At 41.2% G+C, this 18,969-nt stretch overlaps 1 long non-coding RNA gene across 1 annotated transcript; it reads left to right on the top strand.

Moving 5' to 3' along the window:
- The first annotated feature begins 6,921 nt into the window (after window positions 1-6,921).
- On the top strand, window positions 6,922-17,566 carry LOC139668253 (uncharacterized). The gene is made up of 3 exons (XR_011697002.1): window positions 6,922-7,081; window positions 16,974-17,133; window positions 17,211-17,566. It is a non-coding gene; the product is annotated as an uncharacterized lncRNA (long non-coding RNA).
- Window positions 17,567-18,969: the final 1,403 nt, after the last annotated feature.

Raw genomic sequence — 18,969 nt, 5'->3', positions numbered from 1 at the left:
AATGAGGGACTGAAGGAGCCAATTTCATGTGACGACTCTAAACAGCCATCCCAGATGACCTACACTTCTCCTCTAATTAGAAATCTTCACAAGTTCTTTTGCAATCTTTCATCTCAATGGTACAATGTTTCTGTATTTTTATTAGTTTGATTTGCATTGATGAGATATGAGATAAGGAAGGTTTTTTTAAATTTCTTTTTGTGAAGGAAATTCCTCACACTGGTAATAGTCCAAGTTATGGTCTCGTCTAAATCCACATTCTTTGGTCTGATCAAAGCTTAACACTGTGTTGGTTACCTGAACATCTTAGAAAAGATTGTTGATTTTCATCATTGCTTCCAAGGGGCAGTGGCCACATAAGATCTGTCTGCCATCCAGCGAGATGTGGAAGGAGTCCTCATGTGCTGAAGCTGTGATCTGAGATGAACCCTTGCTGCCCTGTGACAATCTAATTTAAATGCAGGAAATTCCTCTGAATAACCAGCTCTCAGTCCCAGCTGAGAGCTGGCTGATAAAAGCACTGTGAAATATTTAACTATGCATAGTAGCATAAGATTAAGAGCAGATGTGATCTAGAAAATCAGCTATACCTAGAGCAAACACAACCCCCTGTAGAGCATCCCCTGCTCCAGAAGCATCTGGCACTCTGTGTCTGGCTGTCAAGGACTCTGCCAGGCACCTCTGTACCTTGTCATGCTGGTGCTCCCTCCTGCTGGCATACAGAAAGAGCCGATAGTCTCCCTTTTCTCAGGAGTTGCCTTTAGATCTGATTAAATCATAGAATCATAGAATCGTTTGAGTTGGAAGGGACCTCAGAGATCATCTAGATCCAACCTCCTTGCCATGAGAAGGGATGTCTTCCACTGTGGTGTATGTCTGTGATATAAATACTCTCAGTCAAATCTTAGTGCCTGAGGACACAGAGAGGTCACAATGCTGCTGTTCTCACTCAAGGATACAGGAAGAGCATGTGCTGCATGAAGTAGCAATACATGTTCTTAGGCAAACGGAGGGAGCTGGAAAAAGCAGATAGGCAGTGCAGTCTCAGACCTCCTTTGCTACACCTCTCAAGAATCTTCTGAGACCAAAAGTTTGCTTTCCGTCATGTAGAGTTGAACTCAATGATCCTGATGGGTCCCTTCCAACTCAGCATATTCTATGATCGTATTATTGGATTATTTAAAAGGCAGTGGCCACAGAGTGACTCAGTTGGTAGGCACAGAGTGGCATTTTCAAAGAGGCCAAGGCATGTTTGTGCTCCAGACTTAGACTGGATATTTGCTGTCCACAGCTAAGCACTCAGGTTATCCTATACTCCAGATGAGCTACAACACTGTAAAACAGAAAACTTTTTATTAGGCCCATTTTGTGCTAAGTGAGGCTGTTGGGGAACTTCCAGGAATGCAGTTCATGTGTGCAGTGGCGACCTGGGCTGCTGCCTCCCAGGATGAGTCTGAGCCCCAGTATGAGTTGGGGTAGGGGGTTGGGGACAGCCAGCCCCTGGCTGTAGGATGTGAATGTCTGACCCACACGAGTCCAGCCTTGGTTAGATGTAATACAGAGCACCTCAAAACTGGGAAGGGGTTGGAATTGAAACATCATTTTAGGATCATTACCAGAATTTGGCAGAATGTTTGCACAAACCCATATTTCAGTTACCCCAAAGACATGACCCTATGTTCCAGGCTGCCAATTACCAGAGTTTCCCAGGTACTGACAGCTCAGAGCTTTCAGTGACTCTAGTTGTATTTGTTCATAACAACATTCCTGACGGTATAAGTTACTTTTATCTGGGTGCCTTGACTAAGGATTCAGGAGTGTAAATTTTGGTCCTGGACTTTAACGTTTCATCCCATCACAGTATTTCTTTGCTCCCTGACTTCTAATTCCATGGCCTTATGCTTTGGATTTGCATTACTTACTTCCTCTATGTTTTGATTTCTTTTTGTTATTAACCAGCAGATACATTTATAAGAATTTATATACTTATAACTGTCAAACATTTTCACAATGAATTCAAGGAAAAAAACTGGGAGTTTAATTTCTTTGCACAGAGACTACAGTCAGTCAGGCAGTTTTATGTCTCCTTTGTCTCTAAGTGAATGAGAATGGGATATTTTTGATTGCTATCCAGAGGTGGGTGACTGGATCTGACTCACTGCATGCAGTTTTACCTACAGCCACTGAAACACTCTGAGTCACAAAGAGAGGCACAGCAGCTGACAGTGAGAGGTAACCATGCAAAGGGTATTACAGCCATGAAGGCACGTTAGGCACTGATGCTGGTGGACAGCAGCAGCAGGGCACAAATACATCTATGTAGTTCTTAATTAACTACAAAAAGTGACTGGGTCTCTTTCCCCCTGCCTCTCCCTCTTATTTCCCAGACCATAAACCAAGTCTTCAGCAGGTATAAACTGGCACAGGCTCTCTGACTTCAAAGGAACTTCATCAATTTGAACCAACAGAGATTCTGGTGCCATATGGCCCTAATTATGTTAATGTGAGGCCTAAAGGATGCAGTGCAATAATAAAAAGGAAATACTGTGTGATCCATCATCGCTTTGGCACTCAAGGCGGGACTTTCAAAGGTATTTAGGCACCACAAGAAGCAGACAGGTGCGTAGGAGATTTTCTGTGTTCCATTTCCCCACGATAAAAATTTATTTCCTTTCTATCCCAAACCAGGCTTGAGAGTCCCTGCAAAGGGGTAGAAGCATTGTATTTTTATCACCATGGAAATAAGACATATCTTTCCAAGGTGGACCTGTAACTACTTTGTCTCTACACTTACTTCCTCTCTGATTGCTCATCAGGGTACCAGTGGCAGCACCATGCCAGGGCCTGCTGACACTTAAAAGGATACAGGTGAGCCTGCTGCAAGGCATCTCTGGAGAGAAACTTTGGCACTAGGGAAGGACCTCAATGGGATGAATGGTTCAAATCAGGCTCTCTCACCCCCAAGGAGCAGCTCCTGGGTGCATGGAGCCACACTAGCCCCACTAGCATAGCTCCTTGCAGTGCGATCCTGGTGTGTGGAACTGCAGCAGGATATTAGGAGGACAAGTGCAACTTATTCCTGTCTTCAGCAGATGGAAGGCTACCACACCCTGAGTTCCCCCAGGCCCACTGCTATGGAATCCTTCAACAGCATGGAAACCGCCTTTGATTTTAAATCCAAAGAACTAACCGCTGTTATTCTTGGACATTTATATTACATTTTCCTCATATTTTCCATCTCATGGATGATTAAAAACAAATTATTGCATTAAGGTGTTTGAAGTTAGGATGCTCTGTGCAGCAGTTGTTTGTTTCTTAGACCTTGACAAGAATTTCCTGCTGATCTGGTTTTATGTTGTCTTTACCTAAAACAATTTTTTACCAGGGACTGAAATAGGCCCTAAATAGTTTAAAAAGAGTTCTCCTATCTCAGGGTGTTTTCTAAAAGCCTTGTAATCGTTGTCCTGCCAGGGAATGAAGAAAGACTTCTGAAAGCATACTCAGGTTGCCTTAAAGGAGTGGGAAACAGATTTCTTAATAAGGCAAGAGCTACATCCCACACAATAATTGTCACAGCCATCTTTCATTGTTCTGATGCCTTTATATTGGTGCTCTCTGTAGTGTACTTGGAAATGATGCAACTCTGATCCTGTAATAACCTGGTAAGCAGCTGGATAGATTCCCATTGAAAAACAAAAGGTCACCATTTTACAAAGAGTTCCCAGCATGTAAAACGTTTTTATTGATGTCTTGCATTTTGTATAATTTTGTTCTTTAGCTGCATTACTGGTCAGAGGTTAGGTGCAATCCCAGGGCATGGATGTACTCGCAGTGTGGTGCTGCTGCCCTTCTAAAGAGCTTGCAGTGCTGGATGCTTTTGCTGTACTTCCCAGCATGTACTAATGTGTCAGAAGTACTCACCACCCTTGGGACTGGCCAAAAAGGGTAGAGAAAAGTAAGGTAAACCAAACAGGCTGCATATGTGTGAGAATAAGGTTTAAGTCTCTACCCTGCCTGAGCCAACCCAGTTAATGGAAATAGGGCTCCTGAAAGCTGGCAGATGCTTGTCTGCTCTACTAGTCTGCAGCAAGTTTCTCTAAATTTAATCAGAATTTTTTCTGTTTTTTAATTTTTAAAAGCAGCTCTCAAAGTGGGTTTGATAAAACCCAATATATTTCTGAAAAAAATACTGGATTTTGTGTTTTGACATTTCCTGGTGAAAAGACTTCTGCTGTTGAGATTCCAGATCAGTTCTGGGCAGCTGCAGTGAAACACAAGGGAGACTGAGTCAGATGCCTGATCTTGTATTCCTTCATGTAGAAGGTACAAACAGTCCTGATACCTGGTTGCAGCACAATAACTCCAATAACAAGCCAGTAAATTATGGATAGTGCCCTATGGGAAAAAATATCCAAAAGATATAGTCAAAATGTATAGTGGTAATAATAGTTTGGCCTTTTATGTATTTTAATTTTAGCGAGTGAAAGTTTATGAGATGAAACCTCAGTCCTGCTCATATTTGTGATTGTAACAAATGTCACACATGTAAGCAAGGTTTCCCTATTGAATCAAGCTATTTATTGGCATAAATATTTGCAAGATCAGAACATTAACACCTAACTGACATGTTTTAGCATTAAATAGCAACAGCTCATATGCAAGTCTCGATAGTTTCTGTATATTTCTATAAAGTAGCTGGAGTTCCTATATACTGTGCAGCAGGGAGTAACACACATCTGCCTTTAAAAATTCACAGGAGTTGTTGATTTCTACTCCACTGAGAAAAAATGTGAAAAAAAATATTTATAGTAAATTCCTCAAATATTTACCAGGTGAGACATCAATAGCAAGACCTTAACTAGACTCTGAATTCCACAGCGAGGTATTTAAACAGTGTTCTGAATTTCAAACATGCTTGACAACAGCACTGCTTTTTGACATTTTTTCTGAAGACCAAACTACAGACTTTGGTTCTTACTATAGATGAAACATTTAAATGTAGGCATTCATTTGAATATTTTCATCACTACTTCCTTCATGTGACATTTTGTCCTTGTGTTTGGGTAAAGGATGCTCATCTAATTAGTACAAATGCTTTGCAACACCCAGGTATTGTGTTCTCATTAACTCCCAAACCTTCTTGTGTTTATAAAGTGCTCCAAGTATTTACTGGGGACCGGAACAATGCTGGTTCATTCTTACAGAGCATAAGTATATGCAGAAATCTCTTTTGCATTTCCCATATTTTGTAAGCATTTTCTTTTCTTATGTCATAAGTACAATTAGGATAAATGATTTATTATGATTCACCCACAATAGGGATAACTGCATGGACTTCAACTAAAACATGAAGTTTGTTCTCAGAATATACTTTTGTCAAAAATCAGATGTTTCCTCCTCACTTTCCTCAAGGCTACTGAGATTTTTAAACCATGTGGGCCAAATTCCAGGTATTTCATCTCAGCAAGACTCTGGGGTTGAATCCAGACAAAACACAGGTGTTTCACTTGTGGCCCTGCTTTTGAAGAAAAGGGGATTTGAGCTTTTATTTGACATGATATGGATCAGACCTTCAAATCTGACACTTGGGAAAGGTAAGGGCTGTGCCTAAAGTGAGAAGGAAAGGGCTGGAAGGAGCCTAAAATATAAGCAAACCCAGGAGGTTGAGCTGGAATCATGACATTATGCAATTTCCCTCACAACTACATTCATTATCATGTAAAATCAGCTACAGTTTTTGCCCCCACAGTCATACTGCACACCACAAGAGAGGACAAGGGTGGCTGCACACAACTAGATGGGATCAGACATCCACCCAGCACAGCGTCCTGTCCCATCTGCTCAAGGCAGGCCATGGGACTGGGGCAAACACATGGCCAGCCTGTCCACAGTGGTTTCCCAGCAACTCTCACTTGTGGCATGGGGCCTTCTGCACCAGAGGGAGGGACTTTGCATTTCATACCCACTTGGGCTTTTGTCTTGTATGAATTGGTTCAGCTACTTGTTTGAAACATGTGAAGGCTTAACATCTACAAGGTCAGTAGGAAAGGGCTGGGCTTTTTTTGCCTTAAAAGCACCTCGTTCAACTACCTGCTGAGTGGCCCCTTCCACTTCTACATCTTTCTTGGGAAAAATCAGGAAAGCTCCTCTTTTTAGATACCAAACAGAAACATTTAAAGCTTCAAGACACTATTTGTACATTTATAATCTCCATGGAAAAGGTAAAAATAATACAAAGAGTATTGAAGGGACACTGCAGAGCACTGTGAGGAGCCTGCCTGATGCCATCACATAAAGCTGCGAGGAGCCCATGGGAGAGCAAATACTGTTCAGGTCACTTGTTCCAGGTGAGCTGGTGTGGGCAGAGGTGCAGTCCCAGCCCGGATAGCTGCACAGAGAGAGAAAGGTGAGACCTGCCAGGGGGACAGCAGCAGCACAGCTTCTCAAACAGAGCAAATCAAAGGCCTGGAGAGGTCAGGAGGAGTTGTTTATGCGGAGGGGTAATGTTAGCTGGAGTATAATTGCTTTCAGGCTGCTCTTGGACAATTGGTTTTTGCCAGTTCTTAAACCGTTGCTTTTTGGGTTGACTTGGTTCATCTGGAGCTGCTCTGCCACTTTATGAGTTACTATTAGTAATTGTAGCCTGCAGCTATGGGGCAAAGGAGCATGGGGAAGAAATAAAACACGGGAAGAGGTAGAGATGGGAGCTCCCTGCTTGTGAGGGTCTGCTGCAACAAGGCCTCTGCCAAAACATGGCTCATCCCTTTGCAGGGCAGGGCTGTTGCAGACTGACCTGAGACTGTGCCCAGAGCTGAGGTTGCAAGACTGGCAGGAGGGGATGCAGGTTCATCATGAGTCACCAAGCATAAACCGAAGGGGTGGAGGTAGTTTAGGAGAGCAAACAGCAGATTTGGAGAGCTCAGAGGACTCAGGGCTGTGGAGCACTAGCTGGGAGCCTTCTGTGGTTGCTTCTGGGGAAGAGGTAAAGCCCTGGTGCCCTGCTGAGGCCAGGCAATGGACTGGACATTCCCCAGCAAATGGCAGCTTGTTTTCAACCCTCAGGCTCATTGTATGGAAATTGGTAAGTGCCAGTTGCCATCAAGAGGGAGATGTTATTTGGTTTCCCAGGTGTGTGCATACTTATGTGAGGAACTTCTGGTACCTGAGTCTGGCCAGTCTGGATTGAGAAACAACTTTTCCAGGAGAATTTCATCACTCTGAGTTTGTTGGATGTGCTGATGTGCTATGCAGCTTCAAGGAGAGGCTTGAAATAGTGCTTTGCTGAATAGGCTCAGAAAATTCGTGATTTTGAAGTAGCTGGCGGCTGGGAAAGTACTTGGAGAAGCATGTGTATACTCACCCAATTTTTACTCTTCCCTGGTTATCTGCTTAAGACCACCATTCCTATTTTTAATCTAAGAAAACAGAAAACTGAGAAGGAAAGAAAGAGGGGGAGGACCAGCATATCCAACCCCCCCCCATATCCACCCCCAAAATTCTCCATCATTGAACACACACTGAGGTGTAGTGGAAAACTGGCAGACAGCTTTGTCTCCAATGTCCTTGGCCAGGCTTCAGTGGTCAGAATGGGGTGATACCTCCACAGCAAAGGAGATGCAGAAGCAGCAGTGCTTGCAACAGCAGTGTCAAGTCCTAGCTGGATCTCAAAACCCCCTGTGATCAATTGAAAGTTTATAAGGATGTCTCAGCATCGTTGCTAACAGAAGGCATCAGTGGATTGGGTTTGCTTCTGGATGGGAAAAAAAATCCAGTGAAATTCCCAGGGAAGACTCTCTTTCCATTACTCCTGCAAGTTACCTCAAAAACCCCCAATCTCTTTAATGCAAACTGCAAGCACTGCCATTATGAATAAAGTGACATTAGTTCTGCTACAGGAAAGTGCCTTGGCATTACATTGCTCCAGCATGCAACTTATATGCTCTTCAACACTTTCCAAAAGTGTTTCCCATATCTCTTAGGCAAAACAGACTCTCCAATTTCAACATTTATCTGCCTATAGCTGCAGCCCTAGGAGCTTAATTGGAACATGTGTAAGCACATGTGTGCTTCTGTGCATGCAGATTCTCTAATATTTATTTTTAAATCTTCATATTTGAAAGAAAATTTCTTTTGTGTCTAGATGTGGGGGGGAAAAAAAAGCTCATTTATTTACTGAACTTATAAGGGCTGTAGTTCCCAGAGAAGAGCACAGACACTTCAGAGGCTTCTCGAATTGAATTGTTAAGCTTTTTATTTTTAATTTTAGTGCCTGCTAATTGCTCTGTGCAGCTGGTTTTATTTAAGAGGTTAATATTTTAAAGTTGAAATGAGGACATATTGCAAACTTCACCCCACAGTTCACTGTGCTATGTACTCTGAACAGCAGCTCAGGCTGTTAATCACAGGTGAGGGTTAACAAAGCTGAACTGATGCAACTGGAGACATGAGGGGCAGCCAGACAGAGCAGCTTAGGGCCATAAATGAAGTCACTGTCCCAGTGAAGGACATGGATATTGCAAAATATGTTAGCTCAGGGCATCCCTTTGCACTGTAGTATGAGAAGTATGTGCAAAAGTCCTGGTGCAGGTAAGGAAATCCTTCAATGCCATCAAGACCACATGCCTGATTTATTTGCTCTGTCTGGAGGAAGATCTGGACAGGCTCTTCAGGCAGAGTCAGAGGGTCTCCACTCACAGGTCTGTTGTTCAGTGCTTCACGAGTGTGAAAGGGGCAGACTGAACACACTTGACCTCCTTGAGGCTGTTCCCAGGCACTGATCCTGCCCCTGATCTGTGTACTGCATGTGCAGGTGCTCCCTGCAGCACAGAGGTGTCGGTGGAAAGCTGGTCTGTACTCTTGGATGGGATGATAAATGTTCTAAATATAAGCCAAACAACACAAATACTACACTTCCTCAAGAGAAAAGTAGGGATTGCCTTTCCAGCTTCATCTTATGAATCAAATGGCACCAAATGCCAGATATTTTCACCTTTATTTTCCTATGCCCCCTGTAATTTCTTGGAAAATGCATTCAATAAACAAGTCATTCAGCAGCAGTAAAGTTCAGATACAGCTTTCCCTTCATAGGATCCCTCCTTCTCACCCACTGTCTGAAACTGTGCAAATACATTACCAGATTACAGGGTTAAAACAAAAATAAACAATCTGTCCTTCATCAAGACAGTTCATATTGCACATGGCCAAGGTGTGGCGTAATGAGGCTGCTACAAGGCAACCTGAATCCAAAACAATTTCACCAGTCCAGCCAGTTGTGCTTGCTCAGATTGAAGGTGGCAGCGCTTCTACCACTGGCAAACAGGCTGTTTCTCCCTTGGGAAAATGGCAGATTAGGAGGACCAAGGGTGTGGAACAGCATTCCCACTCTGTTTAGCATTGTCCAACGAACTGGTAATGTAAAAGGAATGAAAGGAATCAGTGTCTTCTGGTAGAATTAATCCCTGGAGGGTTTGCAGTCTGTAAGCAAGGTCTGACTGGGCTATATAGGAGGGGAATGCAAGTATTTTGCTGCAAGAACTGAAACTTTTCTTGAAAAAAAAGTAGTTTCTTTCAGTCTGTTTACTTGCAAACAGAAAAAACAGGGAAAAAATAAATAACAAAAAAACCCAAACCCAAAGGTTACTTTGGGAATTTAGAAGAGAAATCAGCTATAAATTGAAATATGTCATTTTTACACAAGCCTAAAGGGTCTGAAAAGACTATTTTCAGTATCTAGACCCCTTTCACCAAATATGCTTCCCACTGTTTTCAGTGAAGATGCAATGTAATCAAAATCTGGTTTAAAAAAAATAAACAAAAACAACAACAAAACCACAACCCAAGAATAATTGAGTTAAAAATCCAAATTTCTACCTGAGGGGAAGTGTTTTGAAGGGAAGTTGCTGCTACTGAACTTGCTAGTAAATTACATTGCCAAAAAATGTTGTTAGCAGCCAATGGGCGTGTGGGTTATATATCTTTAGCATCTGGCCTGTAAAATAATTGGACACCAAAATTTACTCTCCTGCCCAAAGCTGCAGGGAGAGAGGAGCTCATGGTTGCTGCTCCCCACAACACGGACATGGAATAAGAGACCCTTGAAAGGCTCTTGCTGCCCTCTCAGCAGAGAACTGAACTGCCCAATTCTGAGACACGTTAAGGGACATCCCGATGAAGAGCTGCAGCCTCTTATTTTCGAATTAACACCATTATCATCTTCCACCAGTGGCCACTTGACACATGCTTGCAAAAGAGTCTCCTGAATCATTTGAGGTAGCTAACATCTTGAAAAGTCCTTCTGCCCTCTAGAAAAAAATCAGATAAACATTGAACCTTGGATCTTGACCCTCTTCTAGCTTACCCACCATGCTTTATGTCTCACTGTCACCAACGATCCCAAAAGAAGCAATCCTAGCAATACCACCCCAACTTCACAAAGTGATGATGCAAGACAAAATACTAGGGTTTGATTGTACCAGTATAACAGTTATAAAGTAAACTAAAAATAAACGGCAGAGGAACTGGACTCCACACAATCTATGAGATTCATAGTGAAGACATTTTATTACACAAAGCACACAGTTTATATAGGGTTAGGACTACAGCTTATTGGCTAAAAGAGTTACACACCACCACGCCAGATACTTCAGTTGCTTAGGACCTATCTCTCACAAGTCCCATGTTTATATTATTTCATCCTGGCTATTTTTGTGCACCTGCAGAGTCTTGTGAATTCCTACTATGTGAATTCTTGGGGAGTAAACCACCTCCCTACCAGCCAGCAGCAGCTGAGCTCCTTGCTGCTTCTGGCTGATAGATAAGTCTCACAGGGTTTTTCTATGGATCTGAATTGCTCACTTTTGATTTTACTGTAACAACACAGTTACAGGTGATATCCTAAATTTTTGAGAGAGTAGACAGAGAGAGCTGGGGTGATGTTATTCCTTATTGCTTGCTGGGGCCCATGCAGAATTTGGGAGGGGATTTCTACTCCAAGCTTCACTTACTGTCCTTTAGTACTCACTAATCTCTTATAAGCCTGCCTCTGTACAGTGGTTCATTTTGATGATATTTTTTCCCAGCTTTCTCACTCTGGATATCCACAAAGACCATTAGGAAAGTGTCACATCTGGGAGGCTGGCTCCAGACTTCAGGAAATGCTTAATATGATTTATGCTCCTGACCAGTAAAAGCGAAAAATCCATCTGAGGCATTACTTTTTTTTCAATAACATATTTAGGAGTATAACAGGTGTTAGATCAGCAGCAGGATCACTCTCTTGCTTCAGTGAAACTCTTCTAGTAAAACATTAATTCAAGAAATCAAAAGAAAGGGTTAGGCAGTTCAAACACAGCCTGCTTCCAGGTTCAAAGCCTGGTTCAGACCTTGATCTATCAACCTCCAGAATCTGTTAAAAGGGAAGACCTAATTTTCTCATTTATACCTGGCTGTTACAGTAAAGATAATGTTAGTGGAACATTTTGAATATATGTTGAGCATATCCAGACAATGAAGGTGTTTGTTGCTAAAAAGCTGTAATCTCTCCGACATACACCAGAAGATTTTCTAATCAAAGTACAATCTTGAGCAAGCAAAATACTGCTTTATTATAATATATAATGTATCTAGATGAAAATTTTAAAAAGTCAACAAACCTGCTACAGAATATGACTAGCCAGGGTTAAACTCTCCTCTCAGATATATCAGTGTAAATCTGATTATAATACTAATGCTGATAGTATTACTCCAAATCTGGACTGGTACAACTTGAGACTGGTGTCTTGAAGTAAATATATCCCTGTGGTTTTAAATATCCTTTATCACTCACTCAGCTATGCAAACCACCATCAGCAGAACACAGGCATGCTATTTGGAATGAGAAAAAGCGTAATCCTTTAAAATAATAAGAAAATTTATAAGGGAGAGTTTAATTGGAGGGCAGGTATATGTTCTTAGTGTTCCCCCAATCAGCAGATATAAAACTCTTTCTACACATCAGACTCAATATACTCCAAGCTTTCCTCTGAGAAGTGAGAAGAGTTTTCTATCATTATACACATTAGCAGTTGTCTTAAAAAAAATTTCCATTTTTTTTGATGAAAACTACAAGGCATGAGTTGTATTATGCAATTTCTATTATAAAATCTCCATTAATAGCCTGCCTAATCAAGTACTCTTGATTATTCATAGCCTGGTCTTTGTACTACTGAGAGTTAAGAATTTGCACAGTGTGAACTTCAGGGAGAGGCAATAGCTTTTCTTGGGAAAAAACCACATGACTAGCTGGAAAAAAGAGGCTTTCAGGCAACAAGCTTGACCTGAAGCAGCGCTAGTGTGCCTGAAAGCTTGTCAGCTGTTTCCATGTTTATCACCAGATCTTATGAAACATTACCTATCCTCACAAAACTTGCCCCAGATATTCACTAAACAAGTGCTTTGAATGGTGACGATTTTATGGTCAATGCAGATGTTTAATAGAAAAAAAGACACAAATATTACAATAGGATAGGATAGGATAGGATAGGATAGGATAGGATAGGATAGGATAGGATAGGGAAATATAAATATTATATAAATATATTATATTACATTATATTATATTATATTATATTATATTATTTATTATATTAGATTGAAAATACACACAAGGAAGGTCTGTCCCCACACCTTGGTGTCACTAATGAAAACCCATCACTGCTGTGCTGCAGACAAAGAATTTCAGCAGAAAGGTCAGTATTTGATTCTGGATTTTATGGCAACAAGGCACTTTGTGCTGGCTGTAAAAGTGGATGATGTGAGGATAAATAAACTAAGTGATTAGCTTTGTGAAAAAGCTAAGAAGTAAGAGCAAAGTTTCTCCCCTTGCTCTGGTATAAGATGCAAACTTGGCCAGTCGGTACTTTAAAGGCAACAGTAGAGCTCTTTGTCTGGCTGAGCTGAGTCATACAATTATCTCAATAACAGTAAGTACCTAGCAACAGCCGCAATAAACACCCATTTATTTGATTAATCAGCCATTTTGAAACAGGTTTGGTAAACATTACCCTTTCACTTTTGGATTACATTATTAAAAACTGCCCACTGAAGCTGCACCCCACGCTATGAATAACCACACAAAACCACCACTGTCCTGCCCAGCTCAGCCAGGTAGGCTGAGCTTAACTTGACACTCGTGCATGCTGGAGCACAAAGGGCAGGTAGTGATCAGTGCAATATTTATAACAGGTTTTCTAGCCATGGGCTCACAATAAAACTGTTGATGTTATGAGTTCTACCAAAAACTGCACAAGAATTTGGTCATTGTGAGACCAAGATAGGAAGAAAGAAAAGCAGAAAGTTAAGTTTCCACAAATGTAAACATTTGCATGTGATATTTAAGGATAACTTACAGTGGCTGGAATGTACTTTAAGTACTGAAAGAGTTTTGAGTACTCAGAGATTGTGAGAAGTGTTTGCAGCGGATTGGGATCTGTGAACAAATGGAATTTTTTGTTATCATGGAAGATATTATTTACAAAGTGATCCTTGCTGGACTCCTGTGAAAGGAGGGCTGTGAAATCTGGTTACAGAGCACACAAAATATATATGTAAATATATATATATGTATGTATATATGGATTGGAGGTGCACTCTTTATGGGTATGCTGAGGTGGCAGCAGTTTGCTGCTTTTCCTAAGCTCTCCAAACTCTGCTGTGCCTGCTTCTTGTGCAGTGACAGGGAATTGTCCTCCTTTCAGGAACAGGGAAACTTATTTCACAGGTAAATGTCTTTGTTCAGTTGAACCTCTATTCTCTTCCCCTCAGGTAAATGCACCATGAGCCTGTATGGTCAGAATGACCTTCCCTTAAACTTTCTGGCTGAAACTGTTCTCTTAACCATGAAATAATTAAGTGTAGATCTCTACTTGCTTCAGTACAATAAATAATTATATATCTGCATTCTCATCCAACATTTCTTTTCATAATGCTGTCATAATACTACTTACATATATATTGTTTTTCATCAATGTGCCTTTATTATCCCCAGTATTAAATTATCATGTAACAGCAGAGGTTACTCCCTTTTCTGCTGATTTTTAAAGCACAAAGAAATAGACTCTTTTTATAACCCTGCTCAGAGCCCAGTGATTGTGCCCATCACTGAAGCAATACAGAACCTGCATTCAGGTAAGATCTAAGTCTAACTTTGCTCAGCAGAGAGGAGAGGAAGAATCAGCCAAGACATCATGCATCTGCTGGGTAGGGGTGACGGTCTCAGGTGCCTCCTGTTCTCCCAGCTTATCTCAACCACTGATCACATCTCTTCATGTTTTTCATGCATTTACCTTTATGCAGCATCAACGGAATGTAATGCAACACATTTCTATAAAAAAATCAAACACATTATGCCAGAAATAATACACAGTACACATGAGAATTAATTAATTACACATTTTCAAAATATTTCTCTGGGATAATATCCTGAGCTTTTGTTTCCAGAACTTACAACCTGGCTAATATGAAGGTTTTGTGGAGTCTCTATCCTTAGAGATTTTTCAGAATTTCTGTGGAAAAATCCTATGACAGAAGCTGTCCCTGCTCTGAGCATGGCTCAGCCCGGGTACCTTCAGAGCTTGTTTCCACATTGTTTTTTCAATAATTCCCTGAAACTCTGATTCCAAAATTGGTGTTATTCGTGCCTCAGTATACAGTGTGTTCTATTATACCACAAAGAACCTGGAATACCTTTAATTGGTTTATTTCCAAAAAAAGGGTTAAAAAGCTTCTTGGAATGTGAATTTTGGCCATTACATCTGTAACATAAGAGGAAGAACAAACAGTAGCATTTTACTGGGTGTGACTACATAGAGGATTTTGTTATTCGCAGGCAACTGTACAGGAAGGACAAGTGTGATTATTCACCCAGTATGAGCTTGCTTTTGCTTTTTATATTTTCTTGTACATAATGTCTGAGAATTTGTAAACAGCACAATTTTCTAGCTGCCAAGTTAAGGTCCTTCGCCCCTCCATTCGAAGAGGATTCAAAGATATTACACAAAACTCACTGCAAGAGAAAGCGACAATAAATGCAACAGCTTTCAGAGGTGCACAATAATGCAAGTGTCCTTTTCCCCTGAAGAGTGAAAAATTTCCCTTGGGAAGGGTGTTTCTGTACCACAGCACATGAAGAAAAATAAATGCAGTGGATATACCCTGGATGGAAAAGAACTCTAACAAAAGTGAGCAATGGTGCAGAAATCCACTTGTTTCTTTTGTTTCAAGCCTACAGAGGATGTTTGTAAGCAAACAGTCACAGAGACTCGTGGAAATAAAATTGCAGGGAATGGGTATGTGAGCTGTTTTTCTAAAAGCAGCCACAGAGATTTATTACATGAAATTTAAAAGATAAAGAAAGACAATAAATCAGAGGAAGCTAGAGTTCTCTAAATGGAAATTGAAAATCTTTCCTTGCCCACACCGTTCACTACAGAATACAACACATTTTAACAGCTCATTCGTTAAAGATGGTTTTTCAATGCAAAGAGTAGGTTATGCAAGTCAGGACAGATGTGAAGCGCTTTGCAGCTTTGAGAAGTAACACTTCGGAGTTACATGTTCATTGTGTGATTTCTTCATGAAAAAACATAAAATGAAAACTTTACAGCATTGAAGTGAAAGTTCTGATTTTGTTCTCTCTGAAGAAATTATAATAGATTCCAGATTAAGTCAAAATTTAAATCAAATTCTTCCAAGGAGCTTGGAAATAAAGCATCAAAATTTCAAGCTGAAAAGTTTCTAAAACACAGGAACTAGCCAGAACTTGTTACGTTCCTGACTGATAAACACAAAGCTCAGATGATCTTTCATGGAAAAAATACAGTAAATTTCCCTTCTGGGGGTTATATTTACCCAGCCTTTTCACACTGCATTATCACCCACTGTAATCTATTTAACTTCCATTCATGAGTCACTCTGTCACTGTACTGCTTTTCAGCTCTTCAAACAGTACCAAAACTGAGCCCCTAGCTACAAATAAGGAAGGAATTTTGAACATAAATCTTTTTATCAATGAGATATATTGACACATGACTATACTCTTGTCAGTCATACTTCCACTGAAGTTGAAAGGAATAAGCGCAGACCAATATTTGATGATCATTTCATTAATGCCCTGCATGATCTCTGAAGACCAAGTCCTAAGAGACATTGAAGACAAGTGATTCTACCAATTAGTGGCAACTACAGATCTGCAGCATCTTTAATAATTGGCCATGATGCAACTTCTAAAAAAAATGTGTATACTAACTTAGTGAAACGTGTTTTAAAGGTGAGCATGGGCTATATAGTACATGGGAATGTAATATATAATTTATTAAAAATGTTTCACCATTATTTAAAGCGAGAAATAAAACAGCCATATAAGTCTCATTCATGTTACAGACTCAGTATTATTATACACAATAAATACCTTATTAAAATTGAGACAACAAAGAAGCATAATACAATAAACTGAGAATTAAACTGAGGCACATTTATATACTATAAAGTTGGAATGTACATTTGTGAGTGGCAAGCTCCCATTGTAGAGTTCCTCCTACCCCAGTAGGCAGGCAATAAAATCTTTTTAAAAGATGTAGTTCAGATGCACAGTCCTGGGGTGTGAGATTTCCTGAGATAAAACTATCCAACAGTAGATTTGGTCTGAATTCAGAGCCTGATCTCCAGTATGGTCTGAGATGTGGTGTCCCCTGTGCTCCTGCACGAGATCCCAGCCTTTCACTAGACTCTGAAGGGCAGGTAGGCATATGCATCACATGGCACCTTCCATACCTGGACTCAGCATCACTCTTCTTGGTGCATGACTCTTGGGAAAATACTGCTTGACTGGGAAAATACCTGCCTGATTTCAGCAAAACTTAAGCAAGTAACTCTGGTTTCATAGAACACTTAAGGATAGCTGAATGAAAACATGATTTTTTAAATTTTTTTTGTTAAAGGGAAAGATTTGGGAATGAAACAGAAAAATTACGCCAAAGTGCTGTGGTCGTAGGAGCACCCAAGCCTATTTGTTGCACTGGGAGAACTCACTCAAGCTTCCTTCCTAGTACCCGGACGGGTCCTTGCATGCAACCTGCTGGGTTCCTCCTGCAGTTCCAGGTGAGCAAGATACTTATTACTTCCTCTCCCAAACTGCTGGGAGCCTGATTCTACACTGCTGATGTTTGCTTTTTCAGTTCAGGACTTGGCTGCGCTTCTGAAAGTGGTGCTGTTTCTTAATGGTCAAAGTGATTTCCAATGTCAATCTATATACACAGCTAGAAACAATGCAGCAGTGGGGTAGAGATTTCTTCGTTGGAAAGATGGTGAGCTTGGAACTCCTGCTTCAATCCTGCCTCCACACATACCATAAAATTCAGTATCCTTTATATTCTGTTGCACTGTACATAAAATAATGCAGTCCATACATTGGCAGAACACCTTGTACCCTTTACTCTCTGAGGTCTTAAAAAAAAATACTGTGCCAACCCTGTGCTAAGTATCACTGACAAGGTCCATCAGCAGATCATTATCCAACTAAGACAGACAAACAGTGGGTTAGCAATAAATAATAAATAAGAGGCTGTTATTTGCTCTTCTGACAGCATTTCTGAGAGATCTTCACCCTGTGCCATGTTCAGTGCCTTACGTGAAAGGAGAAGGAGGAGGACAAAGACTTGCTCCCTGCTCTTCCTTGAGCACTGAGGCAAGGAGTCCTTTAGGGAGCTATGAGGCTTCTTCAGGCTATGGGAACGTCTGGGCCATATAATAACAGCTCACAGGCCATGAAATTTCATATATAGGGTTCTTTTAGCTTGTGTGATTCATTTTTGGGTACTGGCATATCCTCAGTGAAATCTCACCAGGGACTGCAAAAGGAGCAGGTCCAGGAATGGAGATGAGCACTTTGTAAAATCCCATGTGCGACACCACTCAAACCTTTTAAGGAAGAGCTTGGGCTGTCTGGAGCCTGGTTACTTGACTGTATTCCCAAGCAGGTTTTGCAGCTTCCTGGGAGCAAAGTTCTGCCAAGGCTGGGTGGTTACTGACATCCACTCTGGGAGCCCTTTGGGCTGTGTTTCTGCAAACTGGCCTGGCTGCAGCACAAGCACCCCACGGGCCTGCACCCCACTAGGATTAGACAGAGATTCATTATTTGGCCCAGGAAATAACACAAGATATGATCTCAGGTCTCTGATCTTCCTCCTTCTGGATGGTAGTTTGGAACTCCAGTCTGGACAGGTGCTCCTGCCACTGGATCCCAAGCCCCACCACTTCACATGCACCAAACACCAGAGACCATTTCCTGCCCACACCTCCCTGTTCCTTGCTGCTTGGACCAAAGAAATTCCCTTGGGGAACCAGTTCCCTCCCTCCTGCCCTGGGGCACCACCCATCCTCATGGCTGAGGTCGCAGCATGAGGAGGGGTGGAGCAGTGGTCCCAGAGAATTATTCCTGGGACATGCCTCAAACAGGTGCTGCAGACATGGAATTAGAATCATAGAATATACTGAGTTGGAAGGGAGCCACAAGGAGCATCAAGTCCAACTTCTGGCCCTGTAAAGGACCAACATAAGAATTACACTACATGCCCGAGAGCGCTGTCCAAACACTTCTTGAACTCTGAATTGTGGAGGGATGGAAGTGCATGAAAAAGAAAGAAAATATTATTCTCTTTCCTCTTCACTGCCTTACCAAAATTGCCTGGACAAACATTTCGCCCCTCACGTTTTGTTGTCACTCCTTTTCTGATGTTCTTAACCTTCCCACCTGCTAAACATCCATCTATCTGCTGGCACATTGCAGACTTAAGGCACATCGTTTGGTAGTTGCTCATATTGAGAGGAAAACCTGTTTGTTGAAAGATGCTCAACGGAAAGATGTTTAACTGAATTTTGTGAAAGAAAATCCTCTTCTGAACAACACTGCTGGAAAGATGAGGCTTGCATTTATTA

Source organism: Pithys albifrons, chromosome 2, assembly GCF_047495875.1.
Source record: "Pithys albifrons albifrons isolate INPA30051 chromosome 2, PitAlb_v1, whole genome shotgun sequence".
NCBI lineage: Eukaryota > Metazoa > Chordata > Aves > Passeriformes > Thamnophilidae > Pithys > Pithys albifrons.
Note: the sequence above shows the minus strand (reverse complement) of the source record. Positions and strands in the feature narration are given on the sequence as shown.